Source organism: Muntiacus reevesi, chromosome 2 (genome assembly GCF_963930625.1).
Source record: "Muntiacus reevesi chromosome 2, mMunRee1.1, whole genome shotgun sequence".
NCBI lineage: Eukaryota > Metazoa > Chordata > Mammalia > Artiodactyla > Cervidae > Muntiacus > Muntiacus reevesi.
In genome coordinates this window covers 155,308,089-155,323,171 of record NC_089250.1, presented here as the reverse complement: position 1 = coordinate 155,323,171, position 15,083 = coordinate 155,308,089, and the positions used below count along the sequence as shown (strand labels likewise).

General features: G+C 43.2%; 1 protein-coding gene across 31 annotated transcripts in view; it reads right to left on the bottom strand.

Annotated features, from left to right (window-relative positions):
* TCF7L2 (transcription factor 7 like 2) overlaps nucleotides 1-15,083 on the bottom strand; it is a 199,032-nt gene that overhangs the window by 105,742 nt on the left and 78,207 nt on the right. The window lies entirely within an intron of this gene.

Genomic DNA, 15,083 nt, shown 5'->3' with positions numbered 1-15,083 from the left:
TGTCTGTGTGTACTGCCAACATACGCAGATGTGATGCCCCTAAAAGTGGGCTGAATCTGCAGCTCATGCATGGCCCACGTCATGTCCTGCAAGACCGATTGTTCATGGAGGTCAAGAAGAGCTCCTGACTGCGGGAGGAACTGAGTGAAATTAATCAAGACGGCTGAGCCACAGACCAGCTCCAAAGCCAAGGTTCATTTTCTTAGGCACATTCTCATTTCTGATTCAGATGAAAAATGTTGCTCTTTCCCATCACTTCGGAAAAAATGTTTCAATGGTGAGTCAAAAGAATGTCCATCGTAATGAACATTTGATCCGGCTCTGACAGACCCAGTAGAGGGCTCAGTTTCTGACAGTCTCCCCCCACAGTGGATTGCCTGAAGCAGAGATGACAGCTGTGACACCTCGATCATCCTGTGCTGCATCCTGTTTCACCCAGATATTAACCCATCAGTACCTTCTTTCCCTTGGAGCTGTGATATAAGGCCTCAGAATCTCTCTCAACACAGTGCTCCAAGCAGACACTACCCAGCCTCCATCTAGGTACAAACACTGCACTCTTCTCACAGTCCTTGGGAAAACCGTGTTTTTTTGGTCTGGTGGAATTGCAAGATCCTTTCTTGGTTCATATGTGATATATAGGAAAATGAACAGAACAATTATAAACAGGAAAGTTGTAACAGTCAAACAGGAATAAACACCTATATGCTCAGTTTGTCAGTAGTTATCCCTGATAAGAAAGCGGTGGTTCTAAAATAATATGAGTGTTGATATGTAGAAGAGACCACTAGCACCTCCTTCTTTATGATGGTTAAGGTCACATTTTTACAACAAAAAGGGCTGTGCTTCGTACTATTAATTAACTGGCTGTTCCTTAATTACCCCAAAGATCGGAAGTAAGAGCACTTTAGGGCAAAGATGATTCTGTCAAGTAGGAGTCAGGAGAGAAAATTCTGTGAAACTAAAAATATGAAAACAGGAATTTCATGAAAATGCCTCAAGTTCATTTTCAAAATTCCCCATGACCACAGGAGCAAAGCATGGACACAGCTTTCTTTTTTCCCATGCAAGCCTCTCTCTAGAAACTGTTTGTGAGAGAAAACTGCGTGTAACTCCCACAGGTGAGCACAAATCAACCCCTTCTTCAAGAAGGCACATATGTTTCCTTCATATGGGTCCCTGTTTAGAAAGCAGCAGAAGAACCAGTTCATGCTCTAGCATGTTTAACTCAAAAGAATCAAAAATTGAAAACATGAAACAACATTTTTATAAGTCTAAGGCTTGGAAAACCGTAGTGGTTAGAATTCCTTCCGTTGTTAAGGGTCAGAAAACATCTCTAATTAGTTGGCTTCCAAATTGAAAGATTCGACTAGCTGGATAGTCCAGGATTAGAGCTGGCTCCATAGAATTAAATGGGATCATATAGACACTTCTCCCATATCACTACATTCTAATTCTCCCATATCACTACAAATGAGCACTCTCCATTCAAAGTGTGTGTATGTATGTCTGAGTGTGTGTGTGTGTGTGTGTGTGTGTGTGTGTGTGTGTGTGTGGTGTGTGTTAGTTGCTCAGTCATGTCTGACTCGTGTGTATGTATGTCTGAGTGTGTGTGTGTGTGCGTGTGTGGTGTGTGTTAGTTGCTCAGTCATGTCTGACTCTTTGCAACCCCATGGACTCTAGCCCACCAGGTTCCTCTGTCTGTGGAATTCTCCAGGCAAGAACACTGAAGTGGGTTGCCCTTTCCTTCTCCGGGATCTTCCCAATCCAGGAATCGAATCCAAGTCTCCCACATTGCAGACAGATTCTTTACCATCTGAGCCACCAGGGATAGCTCCAAAGACGCAGAGTTAGAATGCTCTGCCTAGTGAAAGCTCCAGAGCATTTTTGATTGTTAAATCACATGCCTACTCCCTACCCAATCACATGTCTACCTGGACCAACCCGAATAGAGGAAAGGTAGTTCTCTATTCTTAGGGGGATGAGAAAGATGCTGCCAGCAGAAAAACAAACCAAATAAATAAATAAAACCAAACCACACACACACATCTCACATAGAGATAAATGTGAACTCTGCTCCATTGTTAATATTTGGTTTCTTAGACTGGAGGGTCACTGTGTAGATGCTATTCTCAATTCCCAAAAATAACTTGATAATTTAAGAAGAAAGTGTAATAAAGACCATGCCAATCAAAACAGAACGGGAAGGGGTTTGAGGAGGAAAGGAAGGAAGATGTTTGGCTATATTTTAAACAAGGGAACGGCTTCTACCAGTCAAACATTATTTCATCCTTCTTTGACAATGTCTTCTTGCCTTGGTCAGGACAAATTTGGCTTCAGGCATTTCTTCCTTTATGGGCTTTGGTGGAAGCAAGATGCTACTACCCCTTCCCCCAAAACTATTTTCTCCTGTGTTTCCACTGAATCACCCTAGAGGTTGGCACTAGAGCCTCTTCGCCCAGCCTGCTCCCCTTTCTCTTTAGATTTTATGTTCTCCCTCTGCTCAGAAAGGCTGATTCTCCCTTGACTGTGAAAGAGCTGGGGAGAACACTTCTCTCAGACTCTTATATGCATCCCTGAGTGGGTCTAACTTCAGGAGCATTAGAAAGGGGACGAGTCAGAGGTCGGGTCCAAAGACAGGTCTCAATAATGGGAGCCCCACACAACCGTGGTCTCTGGGGGCCACGGGGACAGTTCAGTCCCAAGGTCCGTGGTGCAGACCTTCCTTCCTTCCCTTCTTCAGCCTTTTAAACACTTGATACTTTCTTCACCCCAGCACCTGGGCAACACAATGTTTTTGTGAACAAAACAGGCAGCCTGCACCCTTGAGCAAGGACAAGAGGCCTTTGCCCCACTGTACTTCTGGCACATGGTGACCCCATTGCATTCAAGCCTATTAAGCAGTCTCAGTGATGCACTTAATCACTGCCCGGATCCACTCGCTGTGCAGGCTCTGGCTAGAAAACAGATTGCATCACGCCTGCCAGAGTGCCTCACAAGTTTCTCACTGCAGACAGACCATGGCTGGACAGACTGCACACTTGCAGAGACAGTGGGGCTCAGATGCAGGACAGAGGGGGTGACCCAGATACCAGCTGCATCACACTGACTGGCAAAGGACTGATGAAGGGGGCTCAGTCAACCTCCGTGACCCCCTTCTGCCCCCACCCTCTCTCCTCCAGCCAACACCACATTGGAAGGGTGGCAGGGCCTGAGCCCAATCCACCTGTATACTCTCCATTCTGAGCCCCTGAATCTCCACGTCCCACCTTCTAACCAGGTGACAGAGCCAAGTACCTGTTCATAGCCTCACTGTGTCTTCTCTTCAAAAGACAAAATCTATTCTCCAGATTTTCAGTAAAAGTACATGACACGATCTGTTTAGGATGTTCCAGGCCATCTCGAATATCGAATATGGGAACGCAGACAAGGACCAAGGAAGAAGGACAGAAGTGACTGACAAAGGTGGGAAGTGCGGAGACCAGAGCAGGTGCTCTGGCAACACCCGAGTGAGTGGTACTGGCAGCCTGGGCTTCAGTGGTGATGGCAGAGGGGTGAAAATTGTCTGAATCCACAGATATTTTGAAGGCAGGGCTCATATGCTATGTGGATGGATTATGAGCCCAAAGGACAGGCTAGTGGACTGAATGTGGGGTATGAGAGAAAAGATGAGTCAAAGACAAACTCCAAGATTTGGGACTCACACAACTGATGAATGTTGATGATCTTGACTGTGACAGTGAACGCTAGGAGGAACAGGCTTGGTGGTGAGGAGCAGGTGGAAATGAAGACCTGGATTCTGAACAAGCTAATTCTCCCATGTCTGTCTGGCATCCAAATGGAAGTCCAATCAGGTACTCCGGGGAGAGCCCAGGCTAGACAAAGAACCTGGATAACTCTCTAAATGTGGTCATTTCTGCCCATGGAATCTTGAGCAACTCCACTCACTCACAGGATTCTCCCATCCTGAGCTTCTCAGGTGGCTCAGCAGTAAAGAATCTGCCAGCCAATGCAGGAGACCTGGGTTCGATGCATAAGTTGGGAAGATTACCCTGGAGGAGGAAATGGCAATCCACTCCAGTATTCTTGCCTGGAGAATCCCATGGACAGAGGAGCCTGGTGGGATATAGTCCGTGGGGGCTCCAAGAGTTGGATACAACTAAGCTCGCAAAATGGACAGAATAATAAACTTTTCCATCCAGACCCCCACAGGGTCCCTCCTTCCCTAGTTCCCAAGTACACTCCAAGGGACAATTCTGAAATCCAAGTGCTAAATTTTATTAACTGATTAGAAGAGATGAAAATCTGACTTGCAAGCCATTAACAAGCCAATCAGAAAATCACGCCACATACCTAACGCTGTTGAAAATACTCATTTCCCATAATATATCATTGAGTCTTAGATTTCACAAGCTCTCTCTTAAAAAATTCAGGCATCTTATAATAGGACTCCTAAGGACCAGTCAGTTTAAACAAGATTGGAAAGAGACAAAACCCTCCAAGCCCAACCTTCTGGAGCTTCCGTGTGAACCACGTTTACATAAATGCTACTGGGGTGATGAACAGGCTCAGCTGCGAGTCAGAAGGTATTAGGGCGGATTCTCAAGTTAGAAAGTAGATATGTGGGCAAGCTCTGGTGCTACCATGATGCACCATGAAGGTAATAATAAAGGTACACTTGTTCCTGACCAAATCAACCCCTGTCCCTCACCAGACATTGGTTTTCTGCTTAATTAATGAAGCATCACAATACAAGGGGAGCGAGACACCTGCGAAGAAATAAAAATCATGGGGTTCCTTGACTTCAGGAAACTTACAATCTGGTTGAAGAACCAAGCCCCGTGCATAGCGTGAATCAGCCAGACAAGAAAGGACAAGCAGGACAGGACTGGTGCCAAATGCACACTTTTGTTTTATTTACTGGAAACATAAACATAGGCAAATCCATGAGTTGAGCTCGAAGTACATCCATGTTAATTTAAAACAGGCTCCCACGCTGAGTAAACAGAGCAGGTACTGAAACTAAAACAACTTTCCAGAATATGCACCCATCTTGGCCCTGAAGAGCCAAGAAGAATTCTCCAGTCAAGCTTGCTTTAGGGACTCTTGCAGTTTCCAAACACCCAGAGGAATCAAGAAGAAACTGACTGTATAACCCAGAGCTTCCCTAAACCTCTTTCAGGAGGGAACCTTTTTCCTAGCCACCTTATTAACACTCAGTGACACAAACGTCAGGAAACACTAGCCCAGAGCTGCCAGAGATTTTTTCGCCCGAGCACAAGTCACAGCATTTGGAAATGGTTGAAACTGATCAGAGTTTGCCAGCCTCCACCACACTCCCTGTGGACTGATCTTAAACAGGGAGACCAATGGCATTTCTAAAAAGGAGGCATGTTTTCCCAGAAACACAATCCAGGATGATATTCTTAACAAGCTCATACACAGCATCAAATAAATAATATCTTTGCCTAATAATGTGCTATTAACAAAAGAGGAAAAAAAGTTTGATGATCCAACTTTGTTATTGTTTAATTGCTAAGTCATGTCTGACTCTGCCACCCCATGGACTGCAGCCTGCCAAGCTTCCCCGTCCTTCATTATCTCCCAGAGTTTTCTCAAAGTCAAAAAAAGAGCTACTAAAATGTAAAAAACTACAATTCTTTGGGTTTGTAAAAGTATACTCCAAAACCTCTAAAAATAGCCTATGTGCTTCATATATCGTAGGCTAAAAAATTATTTCTACAAGTATCTAAAATGAATATACATCATTCTGTACAACCAAGATAACATCAGCTGACTTTAAAACCTACTAGCTATATAAGAAGCAATCACTTTTGTTTGCTCATTGTGAAAGTGAGAGGCCTTAGGGAGGTTGCCTTGGGCTGGGCTGGCTGGGTCTCTTTTCTGTAGCAACATGGAGTAAGGGCATATCCTTCCCAGGAAGCCTGAACTTTTGCTTTTGTTTAATTCCCCAGAGACAATAAAATCATTCTGATCATGGTAAATCTAACTCTCACACTCTGAGGATGGTTATAAACTGAGACCTAGCAGGAAGATGTTTATGGCTACATATCAAGAAATGTTTCAAACTTTTATTCTCTTGTAACTATTTTCCTAGCAATTTATCCTAAGAAAATAATACAGGGTGGGTGTGGGGAGGGGAGGGGGCCACACAAAGATGTTCATCACAGATTTATTTAGAACAACAGAAATAAAATACTCTAAAGACCCAACAATATGGCACTGATTAAACTAAATAGGGATACAATCATAGTATTGCCTATTATGTGGTCATTAAAAATCCGTAAGAATTTTAATGACATGAAGACGTGCTTAAGCAATTTCATTTTAAGTAAATCCAAGGTTGAAAATACTGAGCACTACTATGGGCTCAAGAATGTTAAAAACAAATATAAATATTAGTACACTCAGAGGGAAAGCCTAGAAGGAAACATACCAAATATACCAAACAATTTGTAATGTAACATCAGACTGGCAAAATTAGGGGTTATTTTCCCAAGTGTCTACAATGAACATAAATTTTATGAATGAGGAAAGCTACACTTAACAATTATCGTCACTTATTTTAGAGGCAGGGTTTTTTTCAATCAAAAATGAGTAGTTTTCATACTTAAAACATTCTAAGATCAGTCACTGCAGACGTGAGTCACCATGGAGGACAATCTTGAGCAAACCTGGTGATGAGAGAAGGATGTTTCCGAGCTACCATCTTGGTCTTAAGATGGGTTAGTGGAAGAAACTTGAGTGGAACTGAACAGCAAAACACACATCAAGTTTGAGCACTTCGAGGAGAGAGACTTTAGTGCAATATGGAGACAGACCTTTGAGTCCATCTTGTACCAAAGCAAACGGTCTGCATCAGAAGATAGTCAGGTGCCCCATCTCTGTGCCTGAAAACAGTAAGGCTGGCAGAGGGACTTCTGAGCGGTGATTAAACAGCAGAAGGGACAGCACTGGGTGACATGCCTTGTGATCTGAAGGTTGTGAAACTCTGTGATTCTAATCTGAAGAGGATACAACCGAGCTTACACAATCCTTCTTGGTAGAATATTTCCACTGTCATAGTGGTCAGCTGCCACACCATGAACCCAAACCTCAAAACTTCAGAACTCCTCACCATAGAGTATTTTCTGGAAGGAGACAGGAAGCTTGGACTTTTAACCACAGACAGTTATGGACCATCTTGGGGTTTACTCCACTCCCTCCCTTTAAAGCACACCTGATCCAATCCACCACTTCTTTCCCAAGACAAAGATAACTTGGTTGCCTGGTTCTCGATATTAGCTCCACATAGTGTTCCTTATTAAAAAAAAATACTAATATTTGTGCAGGGCTCACAGGCTTGCTTTATATGCTTAGACAAAACACATACTTTTAATCGTGGTTCTGTGAAATGGGAAAGTTCTGACTCAGCCGCTGCTAGGAAACACATCTTAAGTATTCTAGAAAGTCTGGTTGGGTCACAGAGAAATGGACTTATTTAAAAAAAGAGGGAAGTGTATATGCAGTGGAGGAAGAGGAGACAGCACAGGCGAAGGCTTCTAGGAAGTCAGCACAGTTCACCCTCACATCGCCTGAAGTTCATCTGCCCCCGGAGCATCCGCCCTCCTTCCCCACAACGTGTCAGTGGGTCCTCTGCAGCAGCCACACCCAGAAAACAAATCCCTGGCCAAGCTCATGGCCCACTCTCCAGGGAAGCGAGCCCGGGTCTCCTTGAACAAGCCTGCCCTGGCCAGCTGGTGCTTCCCTGACAGCACTCGGCACACGGCACTGTGTTCCACTGACCTCTTTCTCAGCACCTCTGGGGTCAGCGGAGTTAAGACGATGGCATGCTCTGGAGCTAGTCCGCCTTACTTCACACCCTGACTCCCACAGTTGGGCAAATACTTCACCTCCCTGTACTGAGTTCTTCCTCTGTAAAGTGGGGACAATACAATTTCTGAAAAGCACCTGGAACAATGCCTGGCACGAAGGAAACGTCACAGACTTATTTGCTATCATTATTGTCATCATTCATCACCGACTCCACTTTCTCTCTCCATCTAGAATAGTTTTTCCCCCACACAATGGGCAATCACGAAATATTTGCAGGACACATGAATATGAGCCAGTGACTGAATCAATGGTAAACACAAAAACCAAGAGAAAGACCAATTAGAGCTACTTATCTAAATTCTGGGGAAGGGAGACTTCTCCACCCTTTCATAAATACATTCTGAATAAATGGAAATCTAAATTTAATAGATAATCAACATTACTCTTGATGTCAATTTAATCCATTAAATTTGAATTGTAAATTAAGTTTGAATTGCTCCCATTTCATATTGCCACACTGCTCTGTGGGGTCAGGAAACCTGGTATCTTAATCTCTCTAAAAAAGACAACTCAGGGAAATCCCCAGTGGTCCAGTGGTTAGGACTTGGAGCTTCTGCTACCATGGCCTAGGTTCAATCTCTGATCAGGGAACTGAGATCCTGCCAGATGTGCAGTGTGGCCAAAAAAAAACAACTCACTCAACTGTACTTCAATTTTAAAGAGACATTTTTCCAAAGAAGGTACGTGAAATATACCAATAGGTACACAAAAAGATGCTCAATATCCCTAATCAGAGAGATACAAATCAAAACGACAAAGAACTACCTCCTCATACCTGTTAGAACAGCTGTCATCAAAAGACTAGAGATAACAAGTTTTGGTTAGGATGTGGGGAAAAAAGAATGTTCTATATTTTAGCAGGAATGTAAATTGGTACAGCCATTATGGAAAACAGCATGGACAGTCCTCAAAAATATTTAAACTGGAATTACCATATGATCCAGCAAACCTACTTCTGGGCTTCCCTGGTGGCTCAGCTGGTAAAGAATCCACCTGCAATGCGGAAGACCTGGGGTTGATTCCTGGGTTGGGAAGACCCCCTGGAGAAGGGAATGGTTACCCACTCCACTATTCTGGCCTGGAGAATTCCATGGACTGTATAGTCCATGAGGTCGCAAAGAGTCAGACATGACTGAGCAACTTTCACTTCACTTCACTTCTGGGTATATATCCAAAGAAACAAAAACAGGATCTCCAAGAGACATCTGCACTCCCCTGTTCACTGCAGTGTGATTCACAACAGTCAAGATAAGGAAACAAGCTACATGTCCATCAACAGATCAACAGATAAAGAAACTGTATTACATAGACCAAGGGGAGCAGCATTCAGCCATAAGAAAGAAGGAAATTCTGCCATTTGTGACAACATGGAGAACCCTGAAGGCATTACACTAAGAGGAGTAAGTCAGACAGACAAAGACAAACACTGCATCAGTTCACTTGCTCAGTGGTGTCTGACTCTCTGCGACCCCATGGACTGCAGCACGCCAAGATTCCCTGTCCATCACCAACTCCTGGAGCTTGCTCATACTCATGTCCATCGAGTCAGTGATGCCAGTCATCCAACTATCTCATCCTCTGTCGTCCCCTTCTCCTCCCGCCTTCAATGTTTCTCAGCATCAGGGTCTTTTCCAATGAGTCAGTTCTTCACATCAGGTAGCCAAAGTATTAGAGTTTCAGGTTTAGCATCAGTCCTTCCAATGAACAGTCAGGACTGATTTCCTTTAGGATTGACTGGTTGGATCTCCTTGCAGTCCAAGGGACTCTGAAGAGTATCTCATGGTATCACTTACAAGTGAAATCTTAAGAAAAAAACACACAGAGAGTCCACCAGGGACTCAGGGGTTGGGGAAAATGGCGAGATGCTGGTCAAAGAGTACAGACTTCTAGTTACAAAAGGAATAAGTTCTGCAAACCTAAAGTACAGCATGATGATTATAATTAACAATACTATATTATATACTTGAAAGCTGCTAAAAGACAATAGATCTTAAATATTCTTACCACAAAAGAGAAATGGTACTTATGTAAGGGGATGCAGTTTTAGCAACAGAAGTAGTCATTTTACAACATATAAGTGTACCAAATCAACACACTGTACACCTCAAATTTATACAACGTTATATGTTGATGGTATCTCAATGAAGTTGGAATAACATTTTTTTAATTAAAGACAACTCTTCCACCCCAAACCTTCTCCCCACCCAGTATTTCCCATTCAGCAAATGGCATCTCCACCCACCCACCTTGAACCCTCCTTTCTGCCCTCACTGACAACCTCTAATCCATCACTCAGTTCTACTTACTGTCCCTCCCTCCAAATCTGTCCACTTCACCTTCCCCACTGGCAGCAGCGTAACCCAAGCCAAAACCCGCAATGATTTCATAACAGTAGTTGGGATGCAACATCAAATTGTCACTGTATCTTACCCAAGTCACCGTCTCCATGCCCCGTGACCAGCAGCCATCATAGCTGGCATCCTGCTTCTCTCACAGCCAGCCTCTCTTTTCTTTAGGACCTTCATACATGGTTTATCTTCTGCCTGGAATATTTTCTCACCTCCAATCCCTTCTCTCATACCTTCACCTGGTCAACTCCAACTGATCCTTCAAATCACATGTTAAATGCCACTTTGTCGGGGGACAATCCTGGCCTGTTAATCCTCACTAGCTTCTCAGTGAACATCCCAGCTCCTTGATCATATACCCTCACAGGCCTGGTAACCCCTCACAGCACCCAACACAGAGCCTCCCACCCAGGCAGGGGCTGCAACAGTTCTGCTGGACCTCGGGGTCCAGGACAGAGCCTCCTACCGCATGGCAACTGTCACCAAGCATCCGACAGCACAGGGAAGAATGCAACCCAAGTAACACAGCAAAACATCCGTGTGTACTTAATAGCGAAGAGGATGCTCTCCAAGTCACTGGTTGTCATTAAGTGCAACTCAGAACCCCTGGACCCCATTCCCCAAATCTTCAGAAACAACAACGAGAGACACGGCACGCCCTCTGAGCTGAAAACGCTCAACTCAAACAACAGACACCTTGTCTGAAGCCCTAACATCAGGCTATATTTCATAAGATCCTTCCCGCTCTCTTTCAGCATTTAAGCAATAACAACAACAAAATACAAGAAGTACACACTCCAGTCTGGCGGGCTCGGCGCCTCGGGATTCAGGCAGCTTTCTCATCCCACACCTCCATGCTCATTACACAACAAGACACATAAGACCCAGAACCGCTAGAAATCCACCCCAAGGTGAAAACTCCACGTCTACTTCAAAAGGAAACCCCCAAGACACAATGGTAGGAACTTCTGAAGTCTTTTGCCATTTTGTAAGACACATACTATACCAAAATACCACCACTTTGGGTACAGAATCTTCTTTTGCTGGGTACAAAGGAAGTTAAATGAAAGTCTTTGTATAGCAAAGACACCTGGGGTGGTGTCCAGAGAGGGGCTCCTCATAGCGGCCCTGGGGGTGGGTTGGCCAAGACTCAAACACCACCGCTTAGCACAGCCCAGCTGCCTGGCACTCATTTTGGAAGAAAGCATTTTAAAAAGAGCAGGGAATTAAAAATATAAACACCACAGAGAAAGAAACAGGAGCGAGTTCTACAAATTAGAATATGGGGAGGCTGAGGAAAGGAGAAGACCCTGGCTCTTGTGACTTTAGAAAGTTCATGAATTTCTGTGCGAGTAAGGAAGAAGAGAAATCCAAGGGAGAGGGAGAGAGAGACAGATCTGTTGTATAAATTCCTATTTTTTGAACAGTCAAAAAAAAAATTTAAAAACCATCACCCTGGGGGGATCATTTCTACTCCATTTTGAGCATAGAGGAGGAGCCATCAGATTATAATAAACAAGATGCTGTATCAGTTACAGAAACTAAACTTTTGGGGGCTTGCTTCTTCACATAAACATTATTCGATCAACTGAACTCCACTTGTTAAGAACGTTCACTCTAGCATCCTTTTTTTTTTTTAACAATGTGGTAACCCACATACCACATGAGAAAAAATCCAATCAGATTAAAATATGCCAACAAAACGTTTTAAATTCCCATCTGAAAATTCTACCCCCATGAGTACGACGGCAAGTTATTTTCCTAGCAACCTGTGATAGCTATAGTCCCTAATGATTACTAACAAACGCTGAACGAACACTTCTCTAGTTTCAAAATAAAAACATTAGAAATAATTATGAAACAGCCTGGCGCCAAAATTACAATAAATCTAAATTTCAGAGAAATTAGGAAGCAATCCTCAGACAATTATTTTGAAACAGGTCTGATGAAACACCGTGATGTGACAAACTTTTATTCAAGAGAAAGAAAAACAAGAAAGTAAGGAAGAGCCCAGTGTCTGGAGAAAAGTTAGCCATTCATCAGAGAATCTGAAGGAGAACCAGAGCCTCCTGGCCAATGCTGAGCTATACAAAGACCAAAACGATACATCAGCCACAATCCAGAATGTTCCCTATATAGATACAGACACACTATACCTGCCAAGCTGGTTTGGGCTGACATACTGCCCTGCGTTCAATGAAAAGGTGATCATAAGTTTATACTCCCAAGGTACACGACTCCTCAATCCCCCAAAACTATACGTGACCCAGAGGTCAACAACCTCCAGACTTCCTTCCCCCTACCTTTCCATTCTCCTTCTACTAACTTCCTCCCCAATCCCCATACCCCTTCCTCCTCAGTCCTGGTGTCAGATGAAGAAGGCAGAAATGCACAATGACAGGGCTGACTCATAATATTCCATGGCGACAAGCATTAAGTATTTCATTTGGTTTCCTTTTCACCCAAGTTCATGGCTTTTCTCCTCTCTCCAGCTCCCAAAGCCCACTCTTCACCGCCAACCCACCCTATAACCTCTATGCAGTGTCGCTCCTAGGCCCCCAGGAGCAGAGAACAGAAGATCGGATTACAGCTGCCAGCTGCGGCTTTTATCGACAAGGGTCTCCCTCAGAAGGGTGGGGTGGGCTCCACAGTGATTGCTATGGTCAACATGCCTCCTAAGCCACAGCAAAGGAAAAAGAAACCCAAGTCCCTTCACTGTGCCCCTCGCCAAAATCCACATCGACTCTGCAAAAATGTTTTACCAGCTCCTCGGACTGTTAACTTGTACACGTGAAAACAAAGTGCCTAGGGCCTAAGTTGTAGCAACTGCTCCTATGGGATCCGGGGAGTCAGAGGGACAGAGGGAAGGAGGGCAATCATTGACCTCTCTCCCAAAGGACAGACCCCACTCCTGCACGGGGGTAACACATGGACCTCCAGGTCACACCCACCACGGGGCTGCGACCCTCTGGACCACTTCTAAGAAATGCGTCTTCTCTCCAGACTCAAAGAGAGAGACACCTCCAAGAGATTTTAAAGATAGCGTCCCTTTCCTACATTTCCCACCCCACCCCAAAAAAGAAATGGGTGACTTCTGCCCAGCACTTCCAAAAGCAGAAAAATAAATTTCAAACCTAGACCCCCATTGGGAAATTCAGGGAGGCAGGAAGAGTGAAACAGACTGGCTTCCTCACTGTACCCTCAAGGACTTGTAAAACAATCTTTGTGTATTGTTAAAATATGGTGGTTTTTTTTTTGTCATGGCATGCATTTTTCCAGGAGAAACCTACATGAGAACCCCAAGCCAACAACTTCTTTATGCCTATGACACTGTCTTTGACAGTGAGCCAATTTAGAGAAAGCAAAACAGAACAAGTCACAGAGAGTTACTTTTGACTCCCTTAGGAGGGAACAGTCCACTGGGCCCCAAAAAGAGAGCTGAGTACTGGGCCCAGTTCCCACTCTGGCCGCTAACACAGCGTGTGACATTGGGCAATTCACTTAAGGCATCTCTGGACCCGTTTCCTTTTCTGAGAGCAGGTAGGACCTAGCTGATCTAAGGTTACTTTCAACCCTGAAATCTCAGCATTGTTAAGAGCATGTGTGATTATGAGCATCTGTTTTATCGAGGGACTGGAGGAAGGAGGAAGCTTCTGGGAAATGTCAACCTTCTTTCTATGTGCCTCATTTATAATATAAGAATTCATAAGACCTTTTCACAAACGATGACTCAAAGAAGTGGTTTTACAGAAATCAATTATTTTGTGAGATATACATACATACATACATTTATATATTTAATATTCATATAACAGAGGCAAAACTCATTAAATAATATATGCTCAATTATAACAAGCTACAAAATAAGGAGGCAGTTAGCCTGAAATTTGACACAATGTATCTTAAGATTTTTCTACTTAAGAAAATTATTTTGCCATTTTTAGAAATTAAAAGTAACACAGAGGCAAAATATATCAATGGATAACATTTTGTGATACTTAAATAAAATATACATGAATTGTTTCATGCTTTGCATAATTCTACCTGTCATGACTTCATTATAAAAATATATCTTCCATTAATTATTTCAAAAGTATGAAGTCCAGCTCATGATAGGAATATATAGAAGAAAATATTCTTAATAAGGCCGAGTTATCTTCTCAAGAGGTTAATTTATAAACTCCACTTTCAGAGTCTACAAAATCCTGAGAAAGTGCATTAAAAATATATGCAGACACATACTTTATGTTGTAGTCTCTTAGTAGTACAAACAAATGTTTTCTGCGTTAAACCCACACACTTTCAAAGCCAGGGGTATACACATTAAATTTAATTTAAGCCTTTCCAAGTTCATTTGGACTCTACGTTTCCAATCAATCAGCCCAGATGAAATCTTTCTGATGTTAGTCTAGATTATTCCTTTCCAATAATTAGGATAAATTGGTGAGTGTGTTGAGGGTAGGGGATGAGGGGAATAAGATTGGAAAGTCTCAAATTCAGGATTTCCCTTTTGAGTTTCCTAATTCTCTGCTCTGCAACTCACCTCCCCTAAAAGACTTTTTCAGCAAACATTTGGGTACATTTTTTTAGTTGCTTTAATACCATTTCCAATCTTCCCCACACCATGGTGATTGTGCCCTAATAACTGGAACCCTCAAAGCTAGATTCTAACCCAATACTAGGTGAAAAGGGTAGTGGGAACATTTCCAGGTAGATACCAATCATTAAGGTCCAGTAGCAGAAAAACAAGTGCCTTCTAGATACAAACCATATCCAAGAATATGCTCCCAAAGAACTATTTTTAACAAAAGAGAAACTGATAAACAAGGTCTGTTATCA